The sequence below is a fragment of the Suricata suricatta genome, chromosome 1 (genome assembly GCF_006229205.1).
Source record: "Suricata suricatta isolate VVHF042 chromosome 1, meerkat_22Aug2017_6uvM2_HiC, whole genome shotgun sequence".
NCBI lineage: Eukaryota > Metazoa > Chordata > Mammalia > Carnivora > Herpestidae > Suricata > Suricata suricatta.
This window is the reverse complement of record NC_043700.1, coordinates 188,215,445-188,230,228: the sequence shown is the minus strand read 5'-3', so window position 1 is coordinate 188,230,228 and position 14,784 is coordinate 188,215,445. Positions and strand designations below refer to the sequence as shown.

At 49.2% G+C, this 14,784-nt stretch overlaps 1 protein-coding gene and 1 long non-coding RNA gene across 5 annotated transcripts in view; one reads left to right on the top strand and one right to left on the bottom strand.

Annotated features, from left to right (window-relative positions):
- Positions 1-14,784, bottom strand: part of SLC2A9 (solute carrier family 2 member 9) — a 236,485-nt gene that overhangs the window by 37,634 nt on the left and 184,067 nt on the right. The window lies entirely within an intron of this gene.
- Positions 3,521-11,729, top strand: LOC115299338. Its single transcript, XR_003912138.1, has 3 exons — positions 3,521-3,558; positions 3,671-3,707; positions 11,669-11,729. It is a non-coding gene; the product is annotated as an uncharacterized LOC115299338 (long non-coding RNA).

Sequence of the window (14,784 nt, the reverse complement as noted above, 5' to 3'; positions counted from 1 at the left end):
ACATTTTTCTAATCATGTCTCCTCTGGCAAGGGAAACAAAAGCAAAATTTAACTACTGGGACTAGACCAAAAAAAAAAAAAAAGAAACAACAACAACAACAATAAAAAACAAAAAACTGATTTTATGCAGCGAAGAAAACCATCAACAAAACAAAAAGGCAGTCTACTGAATGGGAGAATATATTTGCAATGATATATCTGGTAAGGAGTTAATATCCAAAATATAGAAATGACTTCTACAATTCAACACCAAAAAAAAACAATCTATTTAAAATGGACAGAGGACCTGAATAGATTTTTTTATTCCAAAGGAGACCTACGGATGGCCAACCAACACATGAAAAGATGCTCAACATCACTCATCGTCAAGGAAATGCGAATGGAAACCACAATGAGAGACCGCCTCACACTGGTCAGATCGACTGCTCTCAAGAACACAAGATGTGACAAGTGTGGGTGAGGGGGTGGAGAAGACGGAGTCCTGGCGCACTGCCGGTGGGATGTGAACTGGGGCAGCCACTGTGGAAAACAGTATGGAGGGTCCTCAGAAGATTAAAAACAGAACTGCCTGTGAGCCGCTAAGTGCACTACTGGGCAATTACTCAGAGAAAACGAGACACAAATTCAAAAAGATACGCACACCTCTGCTTTGCAGCATTATTTACAACAGTCACGATGGAGAAGCAGCTCACGTGTCCTCGGATAGCGAAGTGGATAAAGAAGATGTGGTGTCTAGCGATGGAATATTACTCAGCCATAAAAAGAATGATATCTCGCCATTTGCAATAACATGGATGGAGGCAGAGAGTATAACGCTCAGCAAAATTAGTCAAAGGAAGACAAACACCGTGTGATTCCCCTCATATCTGGATCTTAAGAAACAAAACAAATGGACAAAATAAAGAGACATGTATAGCACGTCTAATAGACAGGCCTTCAAACACAGAGAACAAGCTGGTGGCTGCCAGAGGGCCGGGGAGGGGAGGGACGGGTGAAACAGGTGAAGGGGACTAAGAGGACACTTATCTCGAGGAGCACCGAGTAAAGGAGAGAATTGTTGAGTCATTATATTGTGCACTTGAAACTAATATGATACCGTATTTTCTTAAATAAAAAAAGAAAAGAGAAAAGAAAAAAAGTCCCAACCTCTTGGCACATCAGTGAGACCCTCCGTCACTGGGCCCCTGCTAGCCCTCTAACTCCTCTTGCTAACAATACTCCAGCTTTCCTTTGACCCTTTCAAGCAAGTTCCTGCCTCAGGACCTTTGCACATCCTACATCCTCAGAGGGCTGCTTCCTTCTTAGCATCCAAGTCTTACCTCCAAGTGCTAGCTTCTCACAGAGGACCTTCCTGTTCACCCTCAGTAAAGCTGCCATTCCTTCCATGCCTCTAGCCCCTTGCTCGATTTATTCCTTCTTAGAATTTTTCACTAATTTTAAAGTATTTATTAGTTCACTGGTCAGGGCTCTATAAATATGCATTGGTGGTGAGGCAGCTAAGGGTCTGAAACAGCCCTCTCCCCCACCTCAGTGAGATATAAGGTTCAAAATGACCACATCCCCATGTCATTTCCTGGCGCCTGGATCAACATAAGAAGTGGCAAATACTTTTTTAAAATCTTTCTTTATTTATTTGTTTGAGAGAGAGAGCATGGGAGGAGCAGAGAGAGAGGGAGACAGAATGCAAAGCAGGTTCCATACGGTCAGTGCGGAGCCTGACTCAGGGCTTGAACTCACGAACTATGAGATCATGACCTGAGCCGGAAGTTGAATGCTTAACAGACTGAGCCACCCAGGCGCCCCGGTAAATCCTTTTAAACTAAGGCATGCACTTACCTAATCCACCTTATCTTCCCAATGCCTCCTTTTAGGCTTGACAGTCAATCTCACTAAATTTGCATTTCCCGGGTTGATCTATAATTATCAGTGTGAGCATCTGTCTTCTTAATTAGAGTATGAACTCCAGGTGAAAAGAAAATGTCTTTGACTCTATTTCCGCAACCTCAGTACAGAGCGCAGTACCTGGTGTCTAGCAGGTGTTCAAAATCTTTTGTTGAATGAATTAATTTGGGATGTAACTGAGAATAAGTGAAAGAGCAAAAAAAAAAAAAAAAATCCTGTAAATAGCCAACACAGAGAAAATCCATGCACTAAAATGTGTATTATTTTCCTCATAAAGAGAGCCCCTGTGGGCCCTTTTCAGCATAATTCTAACAAGCTTGATTTCATATTTTCCTCCATATTTTATTTAAATAAAGAAGTTGGGCGCACAGAGGGAGAACCCCAGGGGCAAGGCAGTGCACTGACAAGGTCTGATAAATGAGATTCAGCGACTGGAGAGACTTCGATTAGAAGCTGCCACTGCCTTAGGAAAACAGCCTCCAACATGAGGTGCAATCTTCTCTCAGAACCAGCTCTCCCGCCAAAGGGAAGTTTTTCGTGTCCTCCAAGTGTGGCTTCTGGAATCGCAGAGTCCCAGGGGACCCGCCCAAAGCCAGGCTTCTGCCGATCGGCCGGTCCACAGCGAGACTGCCGCGAAGGGAATGCTTACAACAGCCCCTATTTCTCCACTGCTTCCCTGGGACCAGATTAGCCACTTAACACAGTTTTTTTTTTTTTTTTTTTTAGCTCCTGGCCGTCGGCAAGGTGTGCATCATCCTGTTAGAGAGGAGGCGGCTCAGATTGCACCCAAGGTCACACAGGTGCAAAGGGGGGACCTCCCCAGCCGTCAGCCCCGAGGCTGGGTGAGCATGAAGCCCGGAGGGTCTCAACTGCATCGAGCTGCCCACGCGGGGCATAAAATAGAGGACATGGCATTTTATGTTCTCGGCTTTTATTTCCCCTCATGCAAACTTAGTGCGTGAAGGATGCCACAGAAGAATAATCCCCTCCAGAGGACCCAGGTCCCAACCCCCAGGCCCTGTGCACGTGTCACCTTACAGGGCAAAGCGGCTTTGCAAATGGGGCCAAATGAAGGATTGGGAATGGGAAAGATCCTGGATTACCCAGGTGGGTGATCCTTTTAAGGATCCTCCAAAGGGGGGCGCCTGGGTGGCTCAGTCGGTTGAGCGTCCGGCTTCAGCTCAGGTCATGATCTCACATTGAGCCTCACATCGGGTTCTGTGCTGACAGCTCAGAGCCTGGAGCCTGCTTCGGATTCTGTGTCTCTTTCTCTCTTTACCCCTCCCCTGTTCATGCTTTGTCTCTTTCTGTCTCTCAAAAATAAATAAAATGTAAAAAAAAATTAAGGATCCTCAAAAGGCAGAGGCAGGAAGGTCCAAGTCTGAAAAAGAGGAGTTGCTCCAGAAACAGAAGCTTAAAGATGGGGGCAGGGAGGCATGCAGGAAGCAGTGGAGAAGGTTCTAGAAGCTGGAGAAGCCAGGGAATGAATTCTTCTCGGAATGTCGGGAAAGAACGTAGCTCCGATGATACATTTAGATATTTGTGCTCAGAACTGTAGGATAATATGTGAGCTGAGTTAAGCCACTAAGTTTGTGATCATTCGTCACAACAGCAATAGGACGCTCCACACATACAGACAAGGTGCTCCTGCCTCTTGTGAGCATGTGATTCATCCCCTCCCCCCGCCCCGCCCCGCCCTGCCCATGCTGTTTTAGTGCCCCCCCACCCCCACTTACGGGCTCAATCCCCTCCGGGTGTGATATCCTAGCACAAGAGAAGATCACTTTGAGACGCAAGCGTGGAAGGTGAGACCCTAAGAATCTTCTGTTATTTAAAAAATATTTAAATATTTATTTTTGAGAGAGAGAGATACAGAGTGTGAGCAGGGGAGGGCAGAGAGAGAGAGTGAGATAAAGAATTTGAATTCAGCTGAGAACAAACTGAGGGCTGAAGAGGGAGGTGGGAAGGGGAAGGGGGGTGATGGTCATGGAGAGGGGCGCTTGTGGGGAAGAGCACTGGGTGTTATGTGGAAACCAACTTGGCAATAAACTATTAATAAAAAAATGGGAAAAGAGATCTGAAGCAGCTCCAGGGTCTGAGCTGTCAACACAGAGCCTGACGTGGGGCTCATACTCACAAACCATGAGATCATGACCTGAGCCATAGTTGGATGCTTAACTGATTGAACCACTGCCCCTAAAACTATTTATTTTTGAGAGAAAGAGAGAGAGAGAGAGAGAGAGAGAGAGAGCGTGCGCACCAGTGGGGGAGGTGCGGAAAAAGGCGGACAAAGGATCTGAAGCGGGCTCCGTGCTGTTAGCATAGTTTACAGAGCTCGAACCCACAAACTGTGAGATCATGACCTGAGCCTAAGTCAGACGCTCAACCGACTGAGCCACCCAGGTGCCATGACCCTAAGAATCCTCTTGATTGAGCTCTATTTTTGAGGAGGGGAACTAGTGTTTACTGAGCACTTACTGCATGCCTGGCCAGGTCTAGGTGTGCTAGGTAGGTCATTTCACAGGTGCAGAGCAGCATTAAGGAGAGCACAGGGCATGCAGCTGACCTGCTCAGACCTGAAAACAAGCCGGCCTGATGCTGGCCGTGTGCGCACCTTCTCTCTGTGTGCCTCAGTATCTTCGTCTGTAAAATGGGTAATAATCACACAGGCTTTGGGTGGGAACCACCGGAGTTAATGCATGATACACAGTGGACACTCAATACAAGGCCATGATTTTGATATAAGGAGAGAAGCAGAGAAGTGGGGACACACCCAGACACACGTGAACACACGCACACACGCACACGCACAGCGGACTTGCCCCAGATCAGGGGGAAGAGCCTGGCTGGTCTGAGTCTTGAGCCTGTGTTTACTCCAAACACCAGCTTATGACAGCGACTCCCCAGGGGACATGTGGCTGCGTCTGGAGACATTTTTCGGTGTCACAACTAAAGGGAGACGCCACTGGAAGCTGGGAGCAGAGGCCAGGGCCGCGGCCAGGACGACCTGCACCACAGTGGATCTTGCAGCCCCAGCGGCAGCCGCGCTGAGGCCGAGGAATCCCGTTCTAGACATTTCTCCAGACCGGCACGTAGCGGCTTCATTAAATTACCACACGTTCATCATCTCGGAGGACTTGTGAAAACCCAGATTTCTATCAGATCACTTACCATTTCTCTCTAGAACTCTGAATTTATGATTTGTATGGTTATAGAATACATTCAAAAATGGCTTAATAAAGGGGGTGTAGGCAGGAAAGGAAATTAAAGCTCACCCAGCACCCTCTGTGCGCCAGGCAGTGTGACTGTCACTACAAGGGGGGCTGGGACTCTCATTCTGGGGCCGGGCCCAGGCGGCCCAGGGAGGCGAAGGGTCACAAGGAGCGAGGGGGTGGCTGGTGCCTCTCTCTCACGCCACGGGCACCAGTGAGTTTCCTGCTCTCTGTACAGGACATAAGAGAAGGGAAGGAGCAGGAGCTGGTTCCGTGTTTGGCGGGGTTTAAAGGTCCGCCACCCCCAGATTGATGGGGGGCCCGCGATGCCCACAGGGACGCGGGTTTGCAGGAATCTGGCCCCATGGCCCGTGCTGCGCCATCTAGGCAAACTCGGTATTTCAGAGCATAAGGCTCCTGAATGAAAGGATGTAGTGCAGACCCGAGGCGGGGCCGAGGCCCGGGACCCCTCTCCCTCTAGCCAGCCATTTCCGGAGGGTGGGAAGGGTCGGTGGCCTAGTCCTTTGTCAGATACTGTGATATGGGGCTCAGTTACTTAGTCTTGGGCTCTCAGTTTTCCTATCTATAAAATGGGTGCATTGCTCTAACAGGGTGATGGATGTGAAAGTAGTTGCCTGTTATTATCGTCTTACAATTTCTACAACTACTACCACCGCCACCGCCACTGCTATTACTGTTGAAAGACTCGCCTCGGAGCAGCTCTCCGAGGGCATCGGGGGCGCATCTCCGCAGTCTGCTACCCACACAGCAGCCAAGGTCAGCATTTGAAACAGAAATCACGTTCCGTTAGCCCTCTGGTCAGACTCTCCGCACTTTCTCCTGCACTGGGATCCAATAGCTAGCCTACAGGTGCCTTCCAGTTCCTTCCTCCTCCCTCCCTCCCCTCCCCCCATTCGTGCCCCCCCAGCCACATACATGTCGCTCTTTCCAGAACTGTGCTGAATACAGTAGCCCTCACCTCGCGTGGTGGTTGAGAGCTGGACACACAGCCAGTCTGAACTGAGAGGTGGTGCTAAGCATAAAGCACCCGCCAATTCCCGAGACTGAGGATAAAGAGAAGAGATTTAGAACACCCGTGGACACACGCTCTAGGACTCCGTGCTGAGCTAATGCCGCCGACCACGTACGGGGTTGAGTATGATATCTTCTCAGCAGTAATCGTACCTCTTTCTTTTTCACTCTTTTAATGTGGCTCCCAGAAACATTTATATTGTGGCTTGAATTCTCTTTCTCCAAAGAAAAAAAATTAACATTCATTTATTTTTAAGAGTGAGAGAGACACACAGAGTGCAAGTGGGGAAGGGTCAGAGAGAGAGGGAGACACAGAATCCGAAGCAGGCTCCAGGCTCTGAGCTGTCAGCACAGAGCCCAATGTGGGGCTCAAACTCATGAACCGTGAGATCGTGACCTGAGCCGAAGTCGGACAGTCAGCCGACTGAGCAACCCAAGAGCCTTGAATTCTCTTTCTGTTGGGCAGCACTGTTCTAGAACAGGCCGGATTCCTGCCTTGGTTATTCCCTCTGCCAGAAGATCTTCCCTTTAGTGGTCTGCACATGGGCCACATCTACACTTGCTTCGTGTACATTGACCCGTTCCCTCCTCAGGGCACCCGTGGCCCATTTTACACGTGGAGGAAGTGATATAAGAGAGGGTAAGAGGTCAAGGCCACCCTGGCAGTTGTGCGGGGAGTCAAACCGACAGAGGGGCTCTGAGCCAAGGTCCTTCCACACTTCCTGTTGCCTTCCTGGGAAACATCACTTTTTGCTCCTTAAGAGTCAACTTTTTGGTGGGGTGCCTGGGGGGCTCAGTCGGTTAAGCATCCGATTTCACTCAGGTCATGATCTTGTGGTGTGTGAGTTCAAGCCCCGCGTCGGGCTCCGTGCTGACAGCTCACAGCCTGGAGCTGCTTCGGATTCTGTCTCCCTCTCTCTCTGTCCCTCCCCTGCTCATGCTCTGTCTCTTTCTGTCTCTCAAAAATGAATAAATGTTAAAAAAAAAAAAGAGTCAACTTTTTGGTGCCTAACATCCCCTCTGAATGCTGGCCATCCTGCCCCAAATATGTGCTGAGCAGAAATCCTTCAAGTACTTTTATCAGCATGAATCTTGCCCTCCTTCAGAGCAGCAGAAAGATGATGGACAGTGTGCACACAGTAGGGCCACTTTTCCATTTTGGCAGCTTGTTTCTGATGCCTGGAGAAGTGAATCGTGATCAGGTAATTGTATCTCAATGGGGAACATGCAAGTTTAAGTAAGGTGAATACCAATTCCCTCGGCCTCGACGAGAGTCTGGCCGTTACAACTGTGAGAGAAGAGATAAAGGGCTGTCCTCGCCCCCACTCCAGCCCCGGCCCACGGACTCTGCGTCCACACGCACTTCAGACACACATGCCGGCGCCTCACTTTCTGTCTTAACGGACTCAAGTCTCTTGTTAAAGGAGGGGACGTGGGAACGGGATCCTCACCCCAGCGGGCGCGAGATTCAGTCGAGGGCCAGGTTCCTGTACCAGGTTTGCGGGGGCTGCTCAAGGGCCAGCTAGGAGGAAGGCGGCTGCTGGCAGGCACCACAGAAGGACCTAGAAGCTGGGCATCTGTCATGTCAGGAACTGCGGAGCCAGAACGGTTCACCTTTCTGGTGAAAACCGGGGCTTGTGCAATGAAACCCTGGAGGCGCCGTTCTTTCTCAGGATTGGCATTTGCTTGTGGATGGCTCCGGAGGGAGGGTCCTTCCTTGGAGGAGGTCTGGCAGAAAATCCTATTTTCATATTCACGTTCCAGGAGATAAGCTTGCTAATTAACTCTGCCTGAGACTGCGGGAAGGAGATAAGTAGGGAAACTAAGCTCTGGGAAAATGAGGCGGGGGTGGGGGTTGTTGGGAAGGCGAACAGCTGGAAAGAAAGATGTGACCTCAGAGCCCGAAATCCAGGGGGTCAAGTCCTGCCGGGCCTCCTGCGTGCTGGGTGATGTGGGTGAGGCAGGCTCTCTGGAGTAGGGGTGCCCTCGTGGGGGACAGGGGGTCTCCTCTGCAGGGTGCTGTGAGCACCAGGGAACACGAGGCCAAGGACCGAGCACTGAACAGGTGCCCGACTTCAGGAAGCCGGTATCAATTTTAAGAGGTCCCCCTGGTCTTCTTGGATAAGTGGAACCCACGCCTGGCGAGCAGCCAGCCGGCCATCCATCTGCTTGCAATAAGTGGTCGATGAGATGATGAAAGACTCATTCCCAAGCCCCCGGCCCCGCCCCTACGGCCGCCTGGGGGCCAAAATATTTTCCTCCAACTTTGCGCTGTGCTAGCTTCCTAAGGCTGCTGAAACAGGTCACCGCAGACGTGGTGGCTCAGAGCCCCAGAAATGTCTTCTCTCCCGTTCTGGAGGCCAGAGCTGGAGTCAGGGTGCAGGGCAGGTTAGCGTCCCCCGGAGGCCCCGAGGGGGGACTGTCCTGCGGCTCTCATAGCTTTGGCATTGCTGGCAGTCCCCGGTGTTCCCCGCGTCATTCGAGTCTGTGCCTTTGTGATCATATCACCTCCTCCCTCCCTGTGACTCTGCTCATCTTCTGAGGACACCCGTCATCAGATTTCAGGCTCACTGTAAATCCAAGATGATTCCATCTTGAGGTCCTTAACTAATCCATCTACAAAGACCTATTTAAAAATTTTTTTTAAGTTTATTTATTTTTGAGGGAGAGAGATGAAGTGTGAGCAGGGATGGGGCAGAGAGAGAGAGGGAGACACAGAATCCCAAGCAGGCTCCAGGCTCTGAGCCGTCAGCACAGGGCCTGACTCGGGGCTCGAACTCACGGACTGCAAGATCAGGACTTGAGCTGAAGTCGGATGCTCAACCAACTGAGCCACCCAGGCATCTCTAAAAATACCTATTTTTAAACAAAGGTCACATTTTGGGGTGCTTGGGTGGCTCAGTTGGTTAAGTGTCTGACTCTTGGTTTCAGCTCAGGTCACGATCTCACAGTTCGTGGGTTCAAGCCCTGCAACGGACTCCACGCTGATGGTACAGAGCCTGCTTGGGATTCCCTCTCTCCCTGTCTCTCTGCCCCTCCCCTGCAGGTGTGCTCGCTCACGCGCGCTCTCTCTCTCTCTCCTCTCTCTCTCTAAATAAGTAAATAAACTTAAAAAATAAAGTAAACAATAAATAAGGTCACATTCTGAGGCTCCGAGTAGACGTGAATCTTGGGGGTACGCTGTTTGCCCCACTACAGTACTAGGAGCAGAAATGTTGTACTGTCGCTGACTTCCGGAGCAGGTGGCCACCTGGGAGCTCTGACTGCAGAGCCTCTGCAGGTCACCTTCCCTGTGTGCACTGGGAGTGCGGAGGTCTGCCCCGCGAGGCTGGTCCGAGGCCTGAGTGAGACGCTCAGCACAGAACGTGAATCGCCTGCTAGACACACAACTGCCCTCACTGCCGCTGTGACTGATGTTGCTGTGACTTTGACCTTCACCCTCAGCGTCTGTGCTGGAGACGGCAATGGCAGTGCTCTGGCTAGCTCGCTGGTGTGCGTCTCTGGGCAGCCACGGAGCTGCTCACAAAGTCTGGAAGCTTCCACAGATGGGAGTGGTTTGCGCTGGGCTGGCTGCTTAGGCATCATCCAGAAAACATGTTAAAATGCCATTCCTGGGGTGCCTGGGTGGCTCAGTCAGGCGCCTGACTTGGGCTCAGGTCATGATCTTGCAGTTCATGATTTTGAGCCCCACCCCCACCATCGGGCAGTCAGCACAGAGCCTGCTTCGGATCCTCTGCCCGCTTCTCTGTCTGCCCCTCCCCTGCTCGTGCTCTCTCTCCCCCTCCCTCCCTCTGTCTCTCCCTCCTTTTCAAAAGTAACTAACCATTAAAAAAATGCTATTCCTGTTGCCTGCCTAGTGGCCTGGACAGGGCACCAGGGTTCTGTCTGACGGGAGCCATCCAGGAGAACTCCTGATCTGGCTCAGCCCTTCCTTTCACTGGTGGGGAAACTGAGACCCACAGAGGAGCATGGCCTTGCCCAAATCACTCCAGATTTTGGTGAAGGTGCAGTGAGATTCCAAAGCATCCATAGATGGCCTCTCTTGAGCTCCACATCGTCCCTGTGGGTTATCTGGGGGGCACCGGCTGGGGATTGGGGCTCAGAGAAATGACTCATGAAGGTCACATGGTTGGCTCAAGGTCAATTCACCCAAAGTCACCCAAATGCATTAGTGAATACGAACACAGTAATAAGAGATGCAAGTCTCCAGGACAGGCGGGAGCCCTGGCTGTCTGAACCCTTGCTATCCACACTCCTGTTACCCGGACACAGAGGAAAGTAAGATAAATGTGTTGCTCTCCACATCCAGTTACTTTTTACGTGAATCTCTGAAACCAAAGGGATTTGGAGACGGGGGAAGACCCGTATCCTTACTGTGGATGAGAACACACTTCATGCCACTCAGCTGGGCCTTCCCGCCCCCCTTCACCCCACAACCTTCTCCTGCAACAACAGAGAACCAATGAAATCAGAGGAAAGTTCTTCAAAATTTGCTTATGCAGACAAAATGGAGAACAACATGGAAATCTATACACGCTGCTGAAAATCACTCTTTCCTTTACAGAATTCTGTACATTCCTGATAGATAAAGCCATAAGATAAATTCAGCAAATTGGTTTTCTGTATGGTTTGGCTTTTAGCAATGTGACCTTCGAGGTGCTGACTTTTGATGAATTTACTTTGGGTAAATCGTTTCGCTTCCTGTGTGGCCAGTAGGTGGGGGGAGGGGCATTGGAGGTTAGCTTAGTACGCTGAGATCCTCTCAATGATCAGGTCTTTGACGTTTCCCTAAAGTCTGAAATCTGTCTTCACCATTGCAGCCTGTCTTGTTACCAGACACTCCTCAGAGTGTCCCAGTTTGCGGTGCCGTATCTTCCCGGTAGTATCCTGGCCTCCCTTACTTATGATAAGCTTCCTCTAGGGCTGATTGTGGGTGTGGGTGTGGGTGGGTGGATGGGTGGGTGTGTGGGTGTGACCACTGTATCTTCAGGCCTAGACGGAGGATGCCTGCTCCAAAGGATGCACCCTAGGGGCGCCTGGGTGGCTCAGTCAGTTAAGCATCCAACTTCGGCTCAGGTCATGATCTCGCGGTTCGTGGGCTCGAGCTCCGCATCAGGCTCTGTGCTGACAGCTCAGGGCCTGGAGCCTGCTTCCGAGTCTGTGTCTCCCTCTCTTTCTGCCCCTCTTCCATTCATGCTCTGTCTCTTCCTCTCAAAAATAAATAAATGTTAAATAAAATAAAGTATGCACTCAAGAACGGTTTGTGAAATGGGTGAATGAACGAAATGTATATATTTCTCTCTAAAACAAGAGACCGTAATTGTCATCTGTTGCCTATTCTATGTTCACAACTTCCAGAGAGACCGTAAAATAGTCCCAGTTCTTTGCAGCCTCTCCCATGAGAGGCAAAGTCTCTCTCTCCACCTCCTGGTGCTGGGCTGTCCCGTGTTACTTGTTTTATTCAAAAGTGACCCTGAGTTCTAAGCCTGGGCCTCAGGACAGGCACACTTCTTGTTTTGTAGCTTTGCTTCCATCGTGTGAGCGAGCCCAGGCTAGTCTGCTGGATGGGGACAGACATGTGGCCGCGTCATCCTTCTCAATGACAGACCAGTGGTCGAGGCTGCCTGGACTAGCTGGCATCCAGCCAACCTGCCAGCCAAACGCGGACATGAGTGGCGATCAGCACAGCCTGGGCCGGCCCAGCAAACCTACCGTGTCAGCCTCTAGACCAGGGTCACTGTTCAGTTGCCTAGGTTTGGGGCTTATTTGTTCTCTCATTTTGCCTGTTTTTGGAATTTCCATTTCTGTGAGGATCTCTCATACTTATGCTATTAAATTTGATTTTCTCTGTCTCATGTTTACTTGATTCTTACTCTAGCTAGAAGGACCTTGAAGGGGACAGGAATTCTTGCTTCCCGACAGGTGGCGGCCTCTCGAAGGTCTTAAGAACTCAGGCTCTGGAGTCACACAGCCTTGAACTGGAATCTTGGCTCATCAGCTGTGTGACTTTTGGGAAAGCACTCAACCTCTCTGAGCTTCAACTTTCTATCCACCCCACCCCCCATCATAGTTCATTACATCCTGTTCTTCTTTACCTGAAAGTGCCTCTAATCCTGGGCTCCAGCTCCTGGTTGGGACACTTCGTACTCTTCCTTGTGCTCCCAGGGACGAGCGCCCTCCTCAAAAGGACTTCATGAAACCCTGTCTCTATCTACATTATGCACTGTCAGCAGGGTGAGTATCGGTTCTCGGCGGTGAGAGTGGGAGCAAAAAATCTCAAGTCTCCCAGTGGCTTATGGAGCCTCAAAGCTCAGTGTTACCTGACACAATCTTATGTCTCTGCATTTAATTTCTCTTCTTAGGGAGAAATTAATTTCAATGAAGATTCTCCCACCTGCACTTGCTCAGGCACCCACATCTTTTCTACTGAGTCCCTTCACCGAGCCCACACCTCCCCAAACAGGTCATCCGTGCAGTTTTCATATAATAGTTTATGTAATATATAAATGTCATATATAATTGTTTATATATAATAGTTTAGTTTATATAATAGTTAATATAATATACATATTTTTGTATATAATAGTTTAATTTATATAAGTTTATAATATATATTTTATATATCATTGTTTATATATAATAGTTTGTTTATATAATAGTTTATATATTATATATAATATATAATTGCTTATATATAATGGTTACATTTACATAATAGTTTATATAATATATATTTTATATATAATTGCTTACATATAATAGTTACATTTATATAATAGTTTATATATGTATTTTATAGATAATTGTTTATATATAATACATTTATATAATAGTTTATATAATACATATATTTTATACATAATTGTTTATATATAAGTTATGTTTACATAATAGTTTATATAATATGTATATTTTATGTATAATTGTTTATATATAATAGTCACGTTTATGTAATAGTGTATATAATAGTTAAGCATTTACAAGGTGATTTTAGGAATCCTACGCGGTACTGGGCGTGGCGGCCGGGTCCCCGCTTACACTGGGACTGCTAAGAACTCACACCCGTGACACTCCAGTTGGAGCTGCCTTTGGTGTGGGCACACTGTAGGGACGTCCATGTGTCCTGAGCAATGACCCGGGTCTGTGAGGCATTCTCACCGAACTGTCATGGAGCAAGTTTCAAAAATGAAGACGACACACTGATTTGGCATCAGGACCTATCTCTTCATTTGTGGATCTATTTTAATGTGTTTATACTCATTTCTCCTACCCAGTGACTTCTGCACGGTTAGAAATTAATTTACTTGTCGTTCAGCTTTGCACGTGGTTTCCTAACTTCCGGGGGGACCTGGGTCATCTGATTTGACCCCCATCGAAGCTCTGGACCACGTAAAGCAACTGGGTGGCCACCCTTCCAGATTCCATCAACGTGACAGAGAGGGGAGTCCTCTGCCCCCACCCACACGTGTTCATTAGGCGTGCGTATGCCACATCCGGGTAGCTCTGTAAGGACGCAGGGCTGAATCAAACTGACTCCATGACAGGCTTCAAGTTTCCCTCTGACCTTGGAGGCCTAGGTGTCGGTTTCTCAGAATCATGAGACAGTAGAAGGGCACACATTGCCCAAGGCAGGAGGGACCACCCTTGTAACACCAGGTGGCAATCAGGGAGGGCCAGCTGACACCCTTAACACTCCTACGGGCAGGCCTAGAGAGCATAATCACTTATGCTTAAGGTTGGTCACACCCTGCGTGAGGGTCCTGGGTCCACTCTGTAATTGGTTAACACTCTAAATGTTGTGATTGGGTCCCCCCAAAAGTAACGAACACTCTGGACAATGTGTGTGGTTAAAGTTACTGCCAATGAGGTTATGCTGTACTGATTGGACCCCTGTACCCGTGTCACCATTTCCTGTAACTCCCCCTTCCCAAAACTCTTAAAAGCCCTACCCCGCCATGTCCGGGGCATTCAGCACAGATCCACTGTGCTGGTAAAGTCTGTGAGATGGAGTTGAGGCCCGGCCAGCCTAAGCCCGTAATAAAGCCCTTTGCTTTTGCATGCGTGACTCGGTCTCCCTGGCGGTCTCTGGTTTTGGGGGACGATACTGAAATCTTGGGCATAACAGCTCTAGCCTCTGGAGCGTTCAGCTCCTAAACTGTCCCTTACAAGAGCAGTGACGATACTCCTATTTCCGGGTAGATGGTCGTGTGTCTGTCCTCCCCACCGGCGTGGAAACCGGTCTTGGAGGGCTCAACTTGATGCCAGGCACACAGCCCGACCGTCATAAGATTTTTGACACTGTACCTGACAGGCGTTGGTGACATCTCCTTTTCCTCAAAGATAAAGCCTTTTATGGTGCCTCGTTTATTAGCTGTCCTGGCCACTGCCTCGGGGTTATGCGCACACATAAAATACGTAGCAGGAAACCGCCTTCCCTGTTTCTCTTTCCCTGCATCTAATTTCAATTCCCTGTCAAGCCTCCTGGAATGGATTTGCTCATCACAGGAGCTGCCTCAGGCAAACTCCTGCTTTCCTTCCCAGGAGGGTGACCCTTTTCTCTCAGTCCCAGAAGGGCAGCCTCAAAGCCCTTTATCTACCAGCATTTCTGAGCCACAATTTCCCAGCTGTGGATCCTCTT